General features: G+C 42.2%; 1 pseudogene; it reads right to left on the bottom strand.

Annotated features, from left to right (window-relative positions):
• Positions 1–1,463: 1,463 nt before the first annotated feature.
• On the bottom strand, positions 1,464–1,581 carry LOC126458655 (5S ribosomal RNA; annotated as a pseudogene).
• Between the last annotated feature and the right edge of the window lie 19,908 nt (positions 1,582–21,489).

Raw genomic sequence — 21,489 nt, 5'->3', positions numbered from 1 at the left:
CAGCAGATCTAATCCCCAGACCCAAGTACATATTTACAGTCGGAGTGCGTGGGATAACCACGAGAGTACTCCTGCTATCATACGAAATCGCACCACGGGCCAAAACTCCAGGTGAAGGTCCAGTGTGTTTAGCATGCAGACATTGATTACAGGCCCTCAACAGTCCTCCTTCTAACTAACACACGGCCATCAATGGCAGTGAGGCAGAACCAACTTTCATCAAAAAATACAACAGACCTCCTCCCGGGTCTCCAATGAGTTCTCGCTTGACACCATGGAAATTGCAAATGGTGGCGGTCTTGTCTTTGTGGAATGCGCGCTATGGAGCGTCTCGTTCGGAGCTGAGCTGTCCTTTTAGTAAACGATTTGTAACAATCCTTTGTGTCACTGTGATGCCAGCTGCTGCTCAGATTGCTGCTGGAGATGCAGTACGATGCGCCAGAGCCATACGCCGAACACGAAGGTCTTCCCTCTCTGTAGTGCCACGCGGCCGTCTGGGGCCCGGTCTTCTTGTGACTCTGCATAGTCGTGACCACCGCTGCCAGCAGTCATATACAGTTGCTGTATTCCTGTCAAATCATTCTGCAGTATCGCAGAAGGATCATCCAGCTGCTCGTAGCCCTATTACGCGACCTCCTTCAAAGTTTGTGAGGTGTTAAATATGGCGTCTCTGTCGCCTTAAAGGCATTCGTGACTGACATCAACTCACCACGTCCAATCTGACAGGTAACTAAAACTCACAACCGTTACAGCGTACATTTAAAGTAAACTTGATTTTCATCCTCGTGGTGGTAGCGCCACCCTTACGCAACCGGAGCGAAATTTGAATAAATATCTTCTTTCAGATGTAGAAACACGCCTACGCAATTTCGTTTATGTCGCACAACTCCTTTTTTCGATCAGTGTATTCGTTTCACACTATTGCTGAGTGATAACAGAAGGGTAACAATTGAGGAAAAATACTTTCATCAGCAATTTTAGAAAAAATCTGTTTCATAATAAGAACGTCCGAACCGCTATCAGCTTCGAGTTTCGGGAAATGCACCGCACTGAAGACTGCTGTCAAAGCGGTGGAAGCCCCGAACAGTGGGCTACGGAGGACTAGCTGTTGTGTCGCAGTAACAAGAAATTAAAGCATTGTAGTAGTCAGTCATAGCTTTATGTTTGTTCTGGAGGGACTGTTATACAAGGTGGTTCAAAACTCGACGGCAAAACTTCAGGAATGAATTCTTCATTAAAAGTAAACTACTAAACTCCGTCCTGACACGCCTTGGAAGGCCCAACGGTAACCGACCGGCCGCCGTGTCATCCTAAGCCCACAGGCGTCACTGGATGTGGATATTGGGGGGCATGTGGTCAGCACACCGCTCTCCCGGCCGTATTTCAGTTTACGAGACCGGAGCCGCTACTTCTCAGTCAAGTAGCTCCTCAGTTTGCCTCACAAGGGCTGGGTGCACCCCGCTTGCCAACAGCGCTCGGCAGCCCGGATGGTCACCCATCCGAGTACTGGCCCAACCCGACAGCGCTTAACTTCGGTCATCTGACGGGAACCGGTGTTACCACTGCGGCAAGGTCGTTGGCATGAATTCTTCATACAACAAGAAGAAAAGAATCACTGTCAATATGGGACCGTAAATGCGTAGTTACCGAGCTATTCGAGGATTTTACTGTTACGCAGAGCACACTGACAACTGCTGTTTGCCAGAGTAAAATGTACGACGCCTATTAGAAGTGTTACACAAGTAATCAAATTGTGACTAAATGTGATATGAGTCTGAATATCTTCCAGCGCGCAGATGAAGTACAGCGACCACCAGTTAGATACGTAGCTGTCGGCATATCCATGGCTAGTAACTGTGGTGTGTAGTCTGGTCTGAAGTGGCACATAGTACTAGGAACGTTAATGAATCCGTAATAGTTACCAGAATTGTGCATGGGATGGTTTGTAATTACCTGTGCCCATGGTTTGCAGTCTGGAAATGTACACCAACGAAAAGGTCGCGACCTTTCATTCATTACATGTACAGCTTGGCGGATGGTAATACATTGTATCACGAACCCTACCCACTGCGCAGATTACCAGACCGAAAGACGTTTGAAGGAATTAATGGCCGCCTCTGTGAATACGGGAATTTCACGCGTCCACCGGGGAACAGGGGTCGGCCAAGATGTATAGCACCATAGGATGAAGCACGTCTGCTCAGTACTATGCAGGAAGTTCCTGGTTAGACTTCCAAAGCAGTGTACCGCACGTGACTATCTGGAGAAGTTTGCGTGCTGTATCCGTACCATCTGCAGCGTGCACAAACCTTGTGTTCTGCGATTTATCTTCCAAGAGTAACTTTCTACCACTGGTTCCTGCAGCAATGTGTTATGACGACAAAGTTTGCAGCTGTTGTTTGATTTATACTTCAGAATCATGTATACGATACAGGCCATCCCCTTAAGGCCGAGGTCGGCAACCTGCGACTCGCGAGCCACATGCGGCTCATTGGATGTGAAGCTGCAGCTCTTTAGTTCCATAAGCAGATATTATTTATTTTATAAGAAAAAAATTACACGTTCTTAACCGATTAATGAGAATTAGGCACCATTTCTATCCCTCACAATCAGCACATTGTTCTCGCTTTTCACCGCTCCCCTCCCCCGTGACACTCGTCACTGTCGCACCGCGATAAGCACGTTCTGAGTTCTGACAAGTCCGCTCATGCCAGTCGGCGATCACCGCACACGGTAGGCGACCACAGAGTAAGACAAACAGTGTTTCGTGTGTGAATTATTCATTTTAATAATTCACTTATTGCAGAATATATTTATTCTATCAAGGTAAGTATTTTAATTGATAAATATCGATGTAAAATTTTTTTGGTGGATTATATTTTAAAGCCCATCTTTTCGTATGCATTTACGTAGGTATACGTTGACATAGTAAATAATTGCAAAACTTGGTTCAAATGATTCAAATGGCTCTGAGCACTATGGGACTTAACTTCTGAGGTCATCAGCCCCATAGAACTTAGAACTACTCAAACCTAACTAACTTAAGGACATCACACACATCCATGCCCGAAGCAGGATTCGAACCTGCGACCGTAGCGGTCGCACGGTTCCAGACTGTAGCGCCTAGAATCGCTCGGCCACCCCGGCCAGCTGCAAAACTTGTCTGCTGTTTTGGATACCTGAATAATGATTTTAAAAATTCTTTATCACAGCTTCACCGCAAGCATGGGATCTACCAAAATAAAAAAAATTAAAAAAAGAGGAAAACTGAAGAAGAGCTTCGAGAATCCAATCGGGATTGAAAGGAGTCGTTCGCTTTCATATGAAACTCAGATGGCCTTCCGACTTGTCCCATTTGCCACGAAAAACTCGCACTCAATAATAAATCAGATTTAGAGAGACACTTCACTACAAAACATACACAGTTTGCAAGTAAATATCCAGCCGCCGAATAACGAAAAAAAGCTGTCGACGAGCTCCAGAAACAAGTACAGCAAACAAGTTCCATGTTAAGTAACTAGACGCAATCTACAAGTAATGTTAATCTGGCAAGCTTCGTGGCATCACTAGAAATTGCAAAAAAAGCCAAACCATTCACAGATGGCGAGTATGTCAAAGATTGCTTCATACGTGCATCTGAAGAACTATTTCGTGATTTCAAAAACAAACCAGAAATCTTGAAAAAAATCAAAGATCTGCCACTATCCGCTAAAACAGTACAAGATAGAATAAGTAAAATGTCTTCAAATGTAACACATTTGCAGGTGGAAGACATTCAACTGGCTTCTGTCTTATTGCTTGCTATCGATGAGTCTTGCGATATAGAAGACACGGCACAAGTTGCTCTCTTTGTGAGGTATATGTCTTCCCAAGGTCCGAAAGAAGAGCTTCTAGGATTGCTACCGTTCTTGGGACAAACTAGAGTGGAAGACATAGCGAGTGCCTTGCAGAAATGCATCGACGATAATAAGACCGATTCAAATCAAATCGTTTCAATAGCAGCTGATGGAGCCAGAAGTATGACGGGAAAAAATAAGGGGACAACAACGATTCTTCGGAGCAAAACAAACCACAAAATTCTTCACTGCATAATACACCAAGAAGCGCTTCGTGCGCAAACATTTCCGGCCGAAATAGTTGAGGTCACGAATTTGGTAATCAAGATTGTTAACAACATCTTGTCAAAAGCGCTCTACCATCGTCAGTTCAAATAATTCTTAAACGAAATGGAGACTCAGTATTCCGACATCCTCCTTCACAATAAAGTGTGATGGCTTTCCAAGGCTAAGGTGTTGAAACGTTTTGCTTTGTGCTTGAATGATGTAAATACATTCCTCAATGAAAAGGACATTAATCACTCGGAATTAGAGAACAGCGAATGGCTGCAAAAATTTTACTTTATGGTGGATATGATGACGAAATTAAATGAGCTGAATCTAAAACTGCAAAGAAAGGGAAACCCAGCCTATGTTTTGGTAGAAGAATTGGTTTATTTCGAAGGAAAATTAATTATTTTTTCAGAAGATATTCAGAGCGGTAAATTACTTCATTTTCAATTTCTAAAGCAATATCGCGATAAAACCAGTGCAACTGTTGACACGAGTTACTTCAGCACAGTTATTAAAAAAATGAAAATGAATTTGTTGACAGATTTCAGTAATTCAAAGCCAACAAATCCACTCTAACATTCATAGTAAATCCTCTCAAAACAGATAGTAACGAAATCCAAATTGAGCCATTTGGAGTGGATAGGGGATCTCTGGAAATGCAATTGATCGATTTAAAAAGTAAAGCTTTGTGGAATGGAAAGTTCACAGAGTTGAAAAACGAATTGGAAGAGTTGGAAGTCCAGAAATGTATGTAAGTAACGCAACAAAAGTGGACAGCTTTAAAAGAAATGACGCGAGTTGAGGCACTTTTATTCGACTCGTGGAATAGTCTTCCATACTGCTACAATGAGGTGAAGAAGTTGGCATTTGGAGTGCTGACTATCATCGGATCGACATATTCGTGCGAGCAAGCGTTCTCTTGCACGAATATATTTAAAAGTAAAGTAAGGAGCCAACTAACGAATGAAAATTTAGAGTCGTTTTTGAAACTTAAAACAACAAGTTATGAGCCAAATTTATCCAAACTTTCTAAAACCATGCAAATCCAACGCTCCCATTGAATTTGTTCGCTCGAATGTATGTTATCGTTTTTTTTTTCATTTTTAAGTACATGTTACATTGTTTAGTAAAGTTCAAATTTTCTACTTGAATAACCATGCAAGGCCATCGCTCCCACTGAATTTGTTTGCTCAATTATTTGTTATTGAAGTACAAGTTAGTGTTGTAAGTGAATGTTTAATTGTTTTAATATTTTACTTGAATAATAAGGGATTATGTAATAATACCATATATATATATATATATATATATATATATATATATATATATATATATAAAAAATCTAAAACACTACTTGCAGAATATGAATAAATATACATTTTTCTTATGAATGAATAGATTAGTTTTTTTCGTCAAAAAACTTTATTGAGGCAAGTACTATTTGTTGCTGTCAAGAAAAATTTTTGTAGTTCTTTAAAAGTTTTGAAATTTTATAAATTCTAGTTTCTGACTCTTCCGACTCAAAAGGTTGCCGTCCCCTTTCTTAAGGGAACGGAGCAGGACTTAGAATCCTTGCACATAGAAAAGAAAGGGAAAAAAGTCGACTTCCCAGAAGAATTGGAGATCATCATTCATGAAAAGAAACCTGGCAATATTCTGAACGCACAAGTGAAAGAACGAATTGAGATTTCTTAGCGCCTTTGTGGAATTATTTTAGGAGAGTTAAATGATTATAAATTTGTAATCCCTCTTTGACGGAATAGCTAGAAGCTGACATTTGCAGACTGCGGAAAATTAGCATTATAGTTGAGCCAATACCTGCAACTACACAGTAATACCGCGGACGGACATGTCACTTCACAGCAATACCCGGTCCTCTCTGTGTCAACCTGACACTTTTGGAGCCCACAGCAGGGCACTAGGTCGGGCCCTGATGCAGTGTACGATGTGAAATAGGCGGTCACTGACAGAGGTCGATTACTTACAGTCCATTGTGTTTTTATTCTATTTTACCTCATGAACGCCTGTTTCGTAAGCATGATTCTCAACGCCTGACTTGTAATAATTAGTTAATATGAATGCATCTTTATATTCCTTGTACTTGTTCGACAATGTTCTTCATGTCCCTCCAACATGTTTTGTATCACAGGATGTGTATTGAATCGTATGGACTCAAGATCTTTCGAACTTATTTATCATCTTACCGACATCGTGTCTCAGTTTATACCTCACTAGATTATTTGACTGGGAAGATATTTTAACACTGTAAGGGTTTAAAAATGTTGGCGATCTTTTGCGAGACTCTTCGGTAGTGCCCGATCGCGACCATTTTCATTTAATCTCGGTGAAATTTATTCTTTCTGTGTTTATTACCTTTAGCAGCAATTTATTAGCAATGTCTATCTTGTAACCTATGTTAACTGTTATGTTCTTACTGATCTTCTGTTTCCCTATCCTCCCTGCTCATTGGTATATTGATTGCCCTGTGCACTGGGCTACGGAAGACTACCCCTTTATAAGCCTGTGGATGGTCTGAATCATTAGGAACCACAGCATCAGTTGTCGGTTTTCTGCAAACATTGAATGTGTGCTTATTATCCTGCTTTCTAATGTTCAAATAGAAACTATAAACTGCTGTCACCATCGTGCGCCACAGTAAACTGAATTTTGTTGTGGGCATCGTAGGACCTTTATACTGTTTCATCAGCATCATTGAAACTGTCAGTGAGCAACAAAGGATCATCTATGTAAAGTTTAGAATAAAGTTTTACTCATTACGGCTTTTCAGACATCAAAATTTTGTCTTCTAGGCATTGATAAAAATGTCAGCCATAGTTCCTGAAATGCTGGACCCTATAGCTAAACTACTGTGCTGAATATATAAAAAACTTATAATTAAAAGTGGAATATTTAAACTTTTAATCGGCTGTAAAAATTTTGTGAATTCAATGGTCTCTTGTCCTAAAATTTTACTCTATTTAAGCTGATTCCTTCTCATTATCTTTATCGTTTCGTCAACTGGAACATTGGAGTATAGACTCTTAAAATACAGTGAAACCAAACGGGAAATGTCGGTGACGGATTCTCTTTAATTTCATCGATCAGAGCTACACCATCACTCACCGAATAGTATGTGCTTCGGGCATGGCAAGAAATTCCTGAAGGTGTCTTTCGCAGTCTCTACACTTCCATGCAATAACCAATAGAAGATTGTATGCATGCCCTTGTCGGGTCACTCCTTATACTGTTAGTTATGATGAACATCAGTTTCAAATCGAACATTTATATAAAACTTGATAAATATCAGACTGGCTGGTTCATGCTGTAACACATTCAATTGTGTTACTGTTACTTTATCACAGATTATCTGTTACGCATCACGTTCGCGCTACTGTGACAAAAGGTTAAAGCCTGGTAAACGGTGAATCGTGGGTAAAAGATGATAGTAATGCCATCAGCTGTCGACAACGCAACTATCAACCTCGGCCCTGCTCTGTTAGCGTTGATGCACTGATAATAATCACCTGAACAGTGTGTTTTTTGTGTTTAATGACACTGCGTCATTATGACATGTTTAAATTACATCCAGTTTTTTGGTATAGCAACGTCATCAACTGTACATCATACTAACCAAACGAAATTGTATTTCTACGCCGGCAAAGAATTCTACATCGGCTTCGCATGTTTAAGAATGCTGAGTGACGGAGAGTTTGAGGAACTACGACATTGGACCCCCCCCCCCCCCCCCCCCCACACACACACACACAAAGCACGAGTATGTATCCTTTTTCTCGCCCTGTTTTAAAAATAATTCATTACTTAAGAATGGTTACAAAAAGCAAATAGGTAGATTTCCTTGCCTTTGGTGGGGAGGCTTGCGTGCCTCAGCGATACAGATAGCCGTACCGTAGGTGCAACCACAACGGAGGGCTATCTGTTGGGAGGCCAGACAAACGTGTGGTTCCTGAAGAGGGGCAGCAGCCTTTTCAGTAGCTGCAGGGGCAACAGTCTGGATGATTTACTGATCTGGCTTTGTAACACTAACCAAAACGGCCTTGCTGTACTAGTACTGCGAACGGCTGAAAGCAAGGGGAAACTACAGCCGTAATTTTTCCCGAGGGCTTGCAGCTTTACTGTATGGTTAAATGATGATGGCGTCCTCTTGGGTAAAATATTCCGGAGATAAAATAGTCCCTCATTCGGATCTCCGGGCGGGCACTTCTCAGGAGGACGTCGTTATCAGGAGAAAGAAAACTGGCGTTCTACGGATCGGAGGGTGGAATGTCAGATCTCTTAAACGAGCAGGTAGGTTAGAAAATTTAAAAAGGGAAATGGATAGGTTAAAGTTAGATATAGTAGGAATTAGTGAAGTCTGGTGGCAGGAGGAACAAGACTTTTGGTCAGGTGAATACGGGGTTATAAGTACAAAATCAAATAGGGGTAATGCAGGAGTCGGTTTAATAATGAATAAAAAAATAGGGAGTGCGGGTAAGCTACTACAAACAGCATAGTGAACGCTTTATTGCGGCCAAGATAGACACGAAGCCTACGCCTACTACAGTAGTACAAGTTTATATACCAACTAGCTCTGCAGATGACGAAGAAATTGAAGAAATGTATGATGAAATAAAAGAAATTATTCAGATAGTGAAGGGAGACGAAAATTTAATAGTCATGGGTGACTGGAATTCGGTAGTAGGAAAACGGAGAGAAGGAAACGTAGTAGGTGAATATGGATTTGGGCTAAGAAATGAAAGAGGAAGCCGCCTGGTAGAATTTTGCACAGAGCACAACTTATTCATAGCTAACACTTGGTTCAAGAATCATAAAAGAAGGTTGTATACATGGAAGAAGCCTGGAGATACTGACAGGTTTCAGATAGATTATATAATGGTCAGACAGAGATTTAGGAACCAGGTTTTAAATTGTAAGACATTTCCAGGGGCAGATGTGGACTCTGACCACAATCTATTGGTTATGAACTGTAGATTAAAACTAAAGGAAACTGCAAAAAGGTGGGAATTTAAGGAGATGGGACATGGATAAACTGACTAAACCAGAGGTTGTACGGAGATTCAGGGAGAGCATAAGGGAACAATTGACAGGAATGGGGGAAAGAAATACAGTAGAAGAAGAATGGGTAACTTAGAGAAATAAAGTAGTGAAGGCAGCAGAGGATCAAGTAGGTGAAATGACGAATGCTAGTAGAAATCCTTGGGTAACAGAAGAAATATTGAATTTGATTGATGAAAGGAGAAAATATAAAAATGCAGTAAATGAAGCAAGCAAAAAGGAATACAAACGTCTCAAAAATGAGATCGACAGGAAGTGCAAAATGGCTAAGCAGGGATGGTTAGAGGACAAATGTAAGGATGTAGAAGCTTATCTCACTAGGTGTAAGATAGATACTGCCTACAGGAAAATTAAAGAGACCTTTGGAGAAAAGAGAACCACTTGTATGAATAGCTCAGATGGAAACCCAGTTCTAAGCAAAGAAGGGAAAGCAGAAAGGTGGAAGGAGTATATAGAGGGTCTATACAAGGGCGATGTACTTAAGGACAATATTATGGAAATGGAAGAGGATGTAGATGAAGATGAAATGGGAGATATGATACTGCGTGAAGCGTTTGACAGAGCACTGAAAGACCTGAGTCGAAACAAGGCCGCGGGAGTAGACAACATTCCATTAGAACTACTGACGGCCTTGGGAGAGCCAGTCCTGACAAAGCTCTACCATCTGGTGAGCAAGGTGTATGAGACAGACGAAATACCCTCAGACTCCAAGAAGAATATAATAATTCGAATCCCAAAGAAAGCAGGTGCTGACAGATGCGAATATTACCGATCAATCAGTTTAATAAGTCACGGGAGCAAAACACTAACGCGAATTCTTTACAGACAAAGGAAAAACTGGTAGAAGCCGACCTCGGGGAAGATCAGTTTGGATTCCGTAGAAATATTGGAACACGTGAGGCACTACTGACCCTACGACTTATCTTAGAAGCTAGATTAAGGAAAGGCAAACCAACATTTCTAGCATTTGTAGACTTAGAGAAAGCTTTTGACAGTGTTGACTGGAATACTCTCTTTCAAATTCTGAAGGTCACAGGGGTAAAATACAGAGAGCGAAAGGCTATTTACAATTTGTACAGAAAGCAGATGGCGGTTATAAGAGTCGAGGGGCATGAAAGGGAAGCAGTGGTTGGGAAGGGAGTGAGACAGGGTTGTAGCCTCTCCCCGATATTATTCAATCTGTATACTGAGCAAGCAGTAAAGGAAACAAAAGAAAAATTCGGAGTAGATATTAAAATCCATGGAGAAGAAATAAAAACTTTGAGGTTCGCCGATGACACTGTAATTCTATCACAGACAGCAAAGGAATTAGAAGTTCAGTTGAACGGAATGGATAGTGTCTTGAAAGGAGGATGTAAGATGAACATCAAAACAAGCAAAACGAGGATAATGGAACGTAGTCAAATTAAGTCGGGTGATGCTGAGTGAATTAGATTAGGAAATGAGACGCTTAAAGTAGTAAAGGAGTTTTGCTATTTGGGGAGCAAAATAAATGATGATGGTCGAAGTAGAGAGGATATAAAATGTAGACTGGCAATGGGAAGGAAAGCGTTTCTGAAGAAGAGAAATTTGTTAACATCGAGTATAGATTTAGGTATCAGGAAGTCGTTTCTGAAAGTATTTGTATTGAGTGTAGCCATGTATAGAAGTGAAACATAGACGATAAATAGTTTGGACAAGAAGAGAATAGAAGCTTTCGAAATGTGGTGCTACAGACGAATGCTGAAGATTAGATGGGTAGATCATATAACTATGAGGAGGTATTGAATAAGATTGGGGAGAAGAGAAGTTTGTGGCACAACTTCACTAGAAGAAGGGATCGGTTGGTAGGACGTGTTCTGAGGCATCAAAGGATCACCAATTTAATATTAGAGGGCAGCGTGGAGGGTAAAAATCGTAGAGGGAGACCAAGAGATGAATACATTAAACAGATACAGAAGGATGTGGGTTGCCGTAGGTACTGGGAGATGAAGAAGCTTGCACAAGATAGAGTAGCATGGAGAGCTGTGTCAAACCAGTTTCAGGACTGAAGACCACAACAACAACAACAGATTTCCTAAGAAATGCAACCTATTAAGGGCGCCCTCATGACACGGCCACCGGAAGTTTTCTTATAATTAATAGTTTACAACATGGTAACAGTGCTTGTGACACACTGTATTGCTCCTGAACACTACGTTCTTATCAGTCGTGAGGAAATATTTCCTTTGTTTAGCTGTGCATTCACGAGTGTGGGTAGTGCGATATAAATACACCCTGTGCTGAGTGTTTCGTTTTGTTTTAGTGGTGCATTTCTGGTAGTGTTTGTCCTATGTCATGGATATGTTTAAATCACCCAAATGACTTTCGCTTCATCTCTGTTGAGTCCACTACTAAATCAAGTAGACGACATGTGACACCCGTAGTGAAGAAGTTGTATGATCTTTATTTCGGGTGCAAGCTAGGTGACCAGGGTCGAAAATGGATACAACACATTGTCTGTGTGAACTGTTCGTCCTGTCTTAACGGATGGGTAAAAAAAAAGGTAAAGTTGCAATGCCTTTTGCTATTCCGATGATATGAAGGGAACCGACCAATCACGTAGACGATCGCAATTTCTGCATAGTTAAAATAGCAGAGATGAAGGGCAAGAATATAAAGATGATTAAGTATCTCTCTATCAAAGTCAGCTATTTGGCCCGTACGCTCAGTTCTTCCTTGACTGTTCCTGTCCCTCCTGAACACTGGAAGTTGAAGCGCAGACGCTGAGAATACAACCTCAGATTTCGATTACGAAGAAATGATACCACATCTCACACAATGATCTGAATGGCCTTGTTAGGTACCTGAGTCTTTCTAAGACACAAGCGTTTATGTCTGAAACAGTGGCATTTATTAGACAAAGATGCTAAGGTTTGTTTCTTTCAACATCGTCAGGCTACTTTCGCCCCATTCTTTAACTTGGAAGACTCACTCTGTTAATGTAGTAACGTAAGTGGTCTGTTTAATGCTACGGCAATGAAAAATGTATCAGCGGAATGGGGACTGTTCGTTAATGGCTTCATAGCTAGCCTCAGGGCGGTACTCCTTCACAACAGCAATGCATATACTCCTCTTTCCGTAGCTTATGCCACTATTTTGAAGGAAACATGTAGCAGAGTGGAACTTTTGGTGAATAAAATTCAGTAAACAACCACAAGTGGCAAATCTGTGCTGACTTCAAAGTAATTGGGATACTTACAGTATTACAAAAAAATGGTTCAAATGGCTCTGAGCACTATGCGACTTAACTTCTGAGGTCATCAGTCGCCTAGAACTTAGAACTAATTAAACCTAACTAACCTAAGGACATCACACACATCCATGCCCGAGGCAGGATTCGAACCTGCGACCGTAGCGGTCACGCGGTTCCAGACTGATACAGTATTACAACCTGGGTATACAAAGCATTGCAGTTTTCTTCGCGAATGGGATAGCCGTGACCGGAGGAGCCATTATGACAGACGGGTTTACCTGCCCATACACAAACGGAACCTGGTTGGCAGGACGTAGCAAACGTTCCACATGTGGATTTGAAAGACGTTTTGCTACCACCACTTCACTTAAAAGTTGGAATTATGAGGTAGTTCGTTGTTGGAGTCGACAAAGGTGGCCCTGGTCTTATGTACTTAAGTCAGTACTGCGTTAAGCGAAGCCAAAGTGAAAGCAAGCGTTTTTGTTGGCCCTCAAATTAGACAGCTTATTCACGACCCTGATTTTGAAACAGCTTCGAGCCCTCTCGAACTGGACTGCTGGAATTCTTTTAAAAAAAGTGTGTTCTGATTTCTTTGGAAACAAGAGAGCAGGCAACAGCGATGTGTTAGTCAACAAACTCTTTCGCTAATCTCTATTGTAACATGTCGTTAAAACTGCACGTTCTCACTCACACATGTATTCTTTTGCTGCTGGTGGTCTTGGGCAAGACTCTGATGAACATGGGGAAAGATTTCATCACACGATATCTACACTGGAGCAACGCTATCACGAGCAATGTGCAACACGTATGATGGCTGACTAGGGTTGGACACTGCAGCAGGATGGTAGTGCAACAAATAAGAGGAGCGCAAATGTCCAAAAATAATTTAGCTATGTATGAAAAGATACTTAATTTGCATTTCATGCTCTTTATGGTGATAAATTAGCTTTTACAGACGAAATAATATTGTTTCAGCAACACAAATTCGGAATACAATTAGATAGTGACTAGCACAACTACACAAAAACTGTGGGAGCTGTGGAAAAAACTATGCCAGATTCGCTTTCAGCAGGTAGAAATACATAAGGATAACCTATTTTGGTGCTCCAAAATTTTACGAAGTTGAATTTTGTAGACCAGTGAGTAGACCAAGAACAGCTTCAAACTGACATGCATTTTCTTGACACAATGCAGGACAAATGGTTCAAAAGGCTCTGAGCACTATGGGACTTAACTTCTGAGGTCATCAGTCCCCTAGAACTTAGAACTACTTAAACCTAACTAACCTAAGGACATCACACACATCCATGCCCAAGGCAGGATTCGAACCTGCGACCGTAGAGGTCGTGCGGTTCCAGACTGTGCGCCTAGAACCGCTCGGCAACTCCGGCCCGCCAATGTAGGACAACATATGAACGAGCAGTAGAGAGATTTTTCTTCTAATAACAAATGCAACTAAACTGTGATATTTACAACAGCAGTGTTCAAGTTTCTGATCATCAGAGTTTCTACTCATGACATATACAACATATACCAAGGATGCTAAGATAATGGTGGGCCGTTTTTTAATACTGTCGTTACTCCACGCGGGAACCGATATAACTTGTAATTCCCCGACTCCGTTGCAAGTTCTAAGATACTTTTTCAGTCACTGAAGGAGGAGGAGGAGGAGGAGGAGATTAGTGTTTAACGTTGCATCGATAACGAGGCCATTAGAGACGGAGCACAAGCTCGGATTAGGGAAGCATGGGGAAGGAAATCGGCTGTGCCCTTTCACAGGAACCATCCCGACATTTGCCTGAAACGATTTAGGGAAATCACGGAAAACTGAATCAGGATGGCCGGACGCTGGTTTGAACCGTTGTCATTCCGATTGCGAGTCTAGTGTACTAATCACTGCGCCACCTCGTTAGGTTCAGTCACCAAAACTCGTATAAGCGGCACATTAGGAAACTCTTCAGAAGATCCAACCGTAATAGTGACTGCCTTGTCCCAGGCAATCTGTCGCTGTCCACTTGCTGCAGTAAAGGAGAACTGGTACATAAAAAAGGATGCATGTCGACCGTCCAACTACACTGGTTCCGAAAAGTGGAGTAGAATGACAAATATGGAGCATTAAAACGAGATACAGAATTGAGCCGTGGCGACTGGCGCTAGTTATGCTCCACTTGCGTCGCTGATATCGACACTCGTCTGTTCTTGTATCTCTGACTGTCCCGCCTTTGGTTTTCTGGCTTGGCGTGTGGCAGGGGTCTCTCTTCGGTCGGCGTTCAACGAGGCAACATGCTTTGGAGGCAGGCCTCGTCTCCATCCGCTGTGCCTGGGCCTCGCCGTCCTCACCGTCCTCGCCGTTTTGCCGTGCGCCGAGTGTACGGTGCTGATTAGTCGACGCGTCTGCGTGCGAAACGGTGGCGGGTCCGTCATCTCATGCTGGACATCTTCTCATCGCGTAACTTGAAGCGTGAAATTACGTATTATTCATACTCTGCTGTTAACCTGTAAATATTTTTGAAGCTTATGGTGGCATGTTGTATCTGCCAGAGATCAGTTAAGGATGGTTCTGAATAGGAGAGTGCTATACGGAACTTACGAAGTCTAGGGCTTCGAAGTGTTGTTTCCGCGGAGCGGAGTCTATTTCGGCAAATGCAAAGGGAATAGAGTTCTACTGCTTGTTTTTTCTACTGCTTGTTTTAAAGGTTCCTTGCAGTGTTAATTTGATGTAGTAAGTTCGTTAGTGTGCTTTTCGCTCAGTTTTGGTTTTAGACTTTCTTTTAATATGAAGGGCAGAGCTTTTGTTAAGTCAGTGTAATTTTAATTGTTCTTTTATTCGGTAAATCTCTGTTTGGTTTTTAGTTATGTTACAGATAGTCACGTAGTTAGTAAGCCTTGCATTGTCTTGAAAAAGGTGAATCACGAATTGAATTCGTCTGCTGCGTGAATTATTAGCTGTTGCAGTAATGGTCTGGTATGTTGGGCAGATGGGGTTTGTCGCCTTGGCGGGGAGGCTGAGATCGTGTGTGTGCTCGGCTTGTTTTCTGCCCTGGCCTGCAGCCTGATCATCTTTGAATCTGCTTGGCGGTTACTTTCTGCTCGTTTGTTCCGAGTACCACCGTGTATAAGTGCGCTTCCATCCTTTAGTTAAATATCCGGCCCGTCCGCCGAGACGGACGAGATATTTTCATAAGTAACTCAAGGTGAATCAATAATGTTGTGTAAATTTTGGTTACGTAAGCAATGAACTTGATAGTGTGCTAATGGTAGTGACTGTCTGTGATCCTTTTGCAATCAGATCTAATTATTATCTTTAAAATACTGTTTGTTACAAAATTCATGATCTAATCACATAGTTTTTCTAAGTTTGGTGAAGCACAAGCGTCCAAAATTTAAAGACTTGATCTTTGGTAATTCCATCTGTATCCTTTAATAAATAAATAAATAAATAAATAAGTAAAAGGGGCAGACGGTTAAAATCAGTTTTATATTTTCGTAAGAGGACAAAGGTCCAAATTAATTTTTTATATTGTTATTCTGATTCTGTAATTCTGTGATAATGAAATTTGTTCTTTAGTTGAAATTAAAATTATGTACCAACCACAAGTTTGTCCATCAGTAAAGATCCCTAACTTCCTATTTCCTTTGAGTAGCTGTGGTTAAATAGCAATTTTGGTTTCTCTAGCTCGTAACTTGAGCAGTAACACAACTCAAACATGAAAACAGTGCTCCCTGCACCACGACGTAACACATCCTAGCTACACTTAGGTGTGCCTGCTGAAGGTCATACCACTGGATGACGTGTTCAGACTTGATTGCGTTGACTTTCTCCCCAGTGAATAACTTCGTATTAAGCTCAGGTGGACTGTTTCTGTGAGGGAGTGCTGCTGTGCGGAAAACGCCACAAGTACGCACTTCGGTTCCCGAACCGAAAGGTACCTTAACTTGAACAATTGGGAGTGGGTCGAACACGCAAAGAGGCTGCCAAATCGACACTGTATTTGACACCTCAGCTGGACTGCCATTTCTTATTACCGAGAAGCTGCTGGCAATCATCCTCCCAGCAACTGGTATGACAACCCACAGCAACAGTGCAAAAACCTGTTCCAAGGCAAACTGTCCGCCTACAGTTGTGGCTGGAGCCAGCTAACGTTGTACAATATATAGGCAAGAGTCTAACCATCCCAAAAGAATAATTATACGAAATATAGAGAAAATTACGGACTCATCTCTATGCTGTCACCTTCACAATCAATTATGAAAGAAAAATACCCAGTGAAGCGCTGTTTGGTTTCTAAAGTAGCATAATTACAGAATGCTTATCAGGAAATCAGGGTAGAGAGAGTAGAGAAGCACAGATCTCAAATGAAGAATTTTTTTCGTGAAACATTTACGAAATCAAAAATACAATACTGAAGCACTTTCTCACGGAACCTTCTAAGAACCATTACTGCACTACATATACACCGCATAACGTCATTGATGAAAATGAAATGTCGTGTGGCTAGGGCCTCCCGTCGGGTAGACCGTTCACCTGGTGCAGGTCTTTCAATTTGACGCCACTTCGGCGACCTGCGCGTCGATGGGGATGAAATGATAATGATTAGGACAACACAACACCCAGTCCCTGAGCGGAGAAAGTCTCCGACCCAGCCGGGAATCGAACCCAGGACCTTAGGATTGACATTCTGTCACGCTGACCACTCAGCTACCGGGGCCGGACGACGTCATTGATAAACTATCACGAACGATAGGACAGACACTAAGGATGATCATTGTTAAGGAACATACTCTTTCCAATTCGTTGTTTGTAAGTGAGGGACTTTCGTCGTGGTGTGTAACATACCATAGGCGACTTATAATTATTTGTTATACTTACTTTAGCGGGCAGGGGCGTTGCCGCAGTGGGTACACCGGTTCCCGCCAGATTACCGACGTTAATCGCTGTCGGGCGTGGCCGGACTTGGATGCGTGACCATCCGGGCCGCCATGCGCTGTTGCCATTTTTCGGGGTGCACTCAGCCTCGTAATGCAAATTGAGGAGCAACTCGACCGAATAGTAGCGGTTCCGGCCAAAGAAAACCATCATCACGACCGGGAGAGCGGTGTGCTGACCACACGCCCCTCCTATCTGCCTTCTCAGCTGAGAATGACACGGCGGTCGGATGGTCCCGAAGAGCCGCTAGTGGCCTGAAGAGGTAGTGTTTTTTACTCTAGCGTGTCTTACCAAATATTTCTTGCGCCTGAGTTTCTGGATCCACAAGCGCCTGAGTTTTTGGATCCAGCATGAACTACAAATTGTTATATTATAGTTTATCACAGTTATATGTCACACTGGTGTGGAGATGGGCGTGGGGGGAGGGCGAGGGGCGCAACATGTGTTTCAGTATATCTACGTCTACATCTACATTTATACTCTGCAAGCCACCCAACGGTGTGTGGCGGAGGGCACTTTAAGGCGGGTCCACACTGAGCGCGCCGTGCCGCGCAGCGCTGCGCAAAACGGCCTTGCGCGGCTCTGCGCGCTCAGTGTGGATGGCGAACCGCGCTGCGCCGCGTCGTGCCGCGCCGCGCAGTTTTCCGGCTGTTGTCGGTACATCAAAGGAAGTGGCGCTTTTGCGCGCGCTCAGTTTATACGGGGCTTCGGCTCGCTCCATCTTCAGACGATGCGCGCGCTCCAACTGGAACACAGTGCGCGCCTAGGAGTGGCGCGGCGGGGCGCGGACGGCGCTCTCCTCCCTGTTAACAGCTGTGCGCGGGCTACGCTTACCTGGTAGAGATGGGAAACTTCGTTCGTCTTTGGGAACTAGATCATTGGTGGTCGTTTCTTTTTGGGAACCGCTCATTTTTACCTGTTCTTTGTACCTTATTTATCTAATTATGTTTTATACGGATTTTAGATAAATTTCCAAGAAATCAAACACTCACAAAAAAATGGTTCAAATGGCTCTGAGCACTATGGAACTTAACATCTGAGATCATCAGACCCCTAGAACTGAGAACTACTTTAACCTAACTAACCTAAGGACATCACACACACCCATGCCCGAGGCAGGATTCGAACCAGCGACAGTAGCGGTCGCGAGGTTCCGGACTGAAACGCCTAGAACCGCATGGCCACACCGGCCGGCCAAACACTCACATCTACTAATACTATGAAATAAATTCATTGATTACCTAATGTAGACAAATCGTTCACTTCGATGTCCTTAGCTGCAAGTGTTCGAAACTGATTTCTATCAGCAACAGCACCAACTACTTAAATATGCCGAGAGATCGTCGAAACGTAACAACTGGAAAGAAACAATACTTTTTCCACAACTATGACGAGTTAGCACATGTTATTCCTTTGAAGATTCTTACAACCGGAAAAGATAACCAGTTTTAGATCAGGCAGCAGATAAAAAGCGCCCCGAGGTACGCGCATGCAATCAATAGTCAGTTATTTAAAAAAAGAAATTCTGAGCGAGCACAGGCAGCGATTAGCAGACGAGAGTGAGACGAATATGAAAGTCAATAACGCAGCAAACTACGTATTACTGTATTCAAAAGAGAAATTTAACACACAAATGTATTTGAAAATAAAAGAATAGAAGAACCCACTACTATTCAATACTGCTAATTTTCAGCATATTTTGGTCATTTAAATCACTGCGGAAAAAGGCAGGGAAAAGTTCTACATGAAACTCGCACTGAATGACTTTTCTGTTAAATCATTAGTCTATGTCACAGTGACAGAAAATACGATCCCTTGTAGAGGTTCGTGCGTTTTGATTGAAAATATTCTGGAAAATGACCTCTTATATTTATCAAATGGTTCAAATGGCTCTGAGCACTATGGGACTCAACTGCTGTGGTCATAAGTCCCCTAGAACTTAGAACTACTTAAACCTAACTAACCTAAGGACATCACACACATCCATGCCCGAGGCAGGATTCGAACCTGCGACCGTAGCGGTCCTGCGGTTCCAGACTGTAGCGCCTGTAACCGCTCGGCCACTCCGGCCGGCTTATATTTATCCTGGAGGCATAGGCTATATGAGACGTATATATTGATAGTTTGTTAACTAACCACCTCAGGGGTACCTTTCCGTGCTCCAGAGGGATCCATCAGATAAGGTGGATGGCGATAAAAATTTATGTATTGAAAATGTCTGTTGCTTGGTGAAGCTGAATTGCGACCACACAAACAGAATGCAGTCGTGTTTATATCTTCCTTACCGCTGTGATTGTCGAAGCATGGTCCTAAACCTCTTCAGAGGCCAAAACTCAGTGTTTGGATTTCATAATTCGTTGAGAACTTCATATGTATATTTCAGGTAGTAGACAGTAATATCCCGCGTGTGACTTTATAAAATCCGAATATCAGTTACAGTTCATGTCTCTTATTCTGTGCCTTAATTTTCTGAATCAAAAATAAAAATCGCCACTACAATTTATCATGAAGCACAATCAATAAACGAAGATACATGAGGATACAAATAGGAATCGATCAGGTCCCAAAAATTATGGCTATTGGGACTGACCTGCTCGTTTTCAATGAAATAAGAATGTATCTAAGCAATCAGATTTAAGTGACAAGTTCCTGAAGTGACACTCCAGTAGCATGAAAATGAAGATATCCATACTCTACACCTACAGTTACTAAACTGAACGCTGTAAACCATATTAAAAAATACTTCAGTTTGTGCGTGAGCTTTCCCATATGGTTCTGGGGCACAAAAGGCACTTCATTGAAAAATAAGTTTCTCGTCTTTTTTGCCTCATACGCTTAATAAACAGTAGGTTTATAGCCTGTATTATCAAAGTTAATGCAACAATGGAGTATTAATAATTAAGTTGAGAGTAATAAAAAAATTTTTGCTAAAAAGATATTTCTGAACAGTTTTTTGAGGTAAAAGGTAAATACGATTTAATGCCATTCTGCGACTTTTCAAATAGAAAGGCACCCCTTCCCCTTTTCCTACGGTACCGAAACCATGAACAATACATTTTTTGTGCAAGGAAAGCAAACTGGTGGCAGCACAAGGAAAAAATTAACTTTAAAAAAAGTGCCTCTATAAATGTCATGTTTTATTTTTGGGAGAAATGCGAAAATCGCGAGTCTTACGTAAACTTTCTTACCCCACAATAAAAAAGACAAAGTTGTCTTAAAAACTTGTCGCTCAATCAAGCAGATGAAATCTCTTTTTTTTTAAAAAAAAAAACACCTTTCTCTTGTGAAAAATACTTGTTTTACATTTGCTCCAAACGACGAGGAGATATCGTCTTTAAATGTGTATACCACACACAAGTTAATTTTTTTGTAAGTACCCACACAAATTATAAAAATATGTGTATGTATGTGTATAGAAAGGCACCCACATATGTACATTTCATGACCAAAAGTATCCGGACACCTGGCTGCAAATGACTTACAAGTTCGTGGCGCCCTCCATCGGTAATGCTGGAATTCAGTATGGTATTGGCCCATCCTTAGCCTTGATGACAGCTTCCACTCTCGCAGGCATACGTTCAATCAGATGCTGGACGGTTTCTTGCGGAATGAAAGCCCATTCTTCTCGGAGTGCTCCACTGAGGAGAGGTATCGGTATCGATGTCGATCGGTGAGGCTTGGCACCAAGTCGGCGTTCCAAAACATCTCAAAGGTGTTCATTAGGATTCAGGTCAAGACTCTGTGCAGGCCAATCCATTACAGGGCTGTTATTGTCGTGCAATCACTCCGCCACAGGCCGTGCATTATGAACTGGTGCTCGATAGTGTTGAAAGATGCAATCGCCATCCCCTAATTGCTGTTCAACATTGAGAAGCAAGAATGTTCTAAAAACATCAATGTACGCCTAAGCTGTGATAGTGCCACGCGAAACAACAAGGAGTGCAAGGCCCCTCCATGAAAGATACCACCACACCATAATACCAACGCCTCCGAATTTTACTGTTGGCACTACACACACTGCCAGATGACGTCCACTGGGCATTCGCCATACCTACACCCTTCCATCGGATCGCCGCATCGTGTACCGTGATTCGTCACTCCACACAACGTTTTTCCTCTGTTCAATCGTCCAATGTTTACGCTGCTTGTACAAAGCGAGGCGTCGT

Source organism: Schistocerca serialis, chromosome 2 (genome assembly GCF_023864345.2).
Source record: "Schistocerca serialis cubense isolate TAMUIC-IGC-003099 chromosome 2, iqSchSeri2.2, whole genome shotgun sequence".
Lineage (NCBI taxonomy): Eukaryota > Metazoa > Arthropoda > Insecta > Orthoptera > Acrididae > Schistocerca > Schistocerca serialis.
Note: the sequence above shows the minus strand (reverse complement) of the source record. Positions and strands in the feature narration are given on the sequence as shown.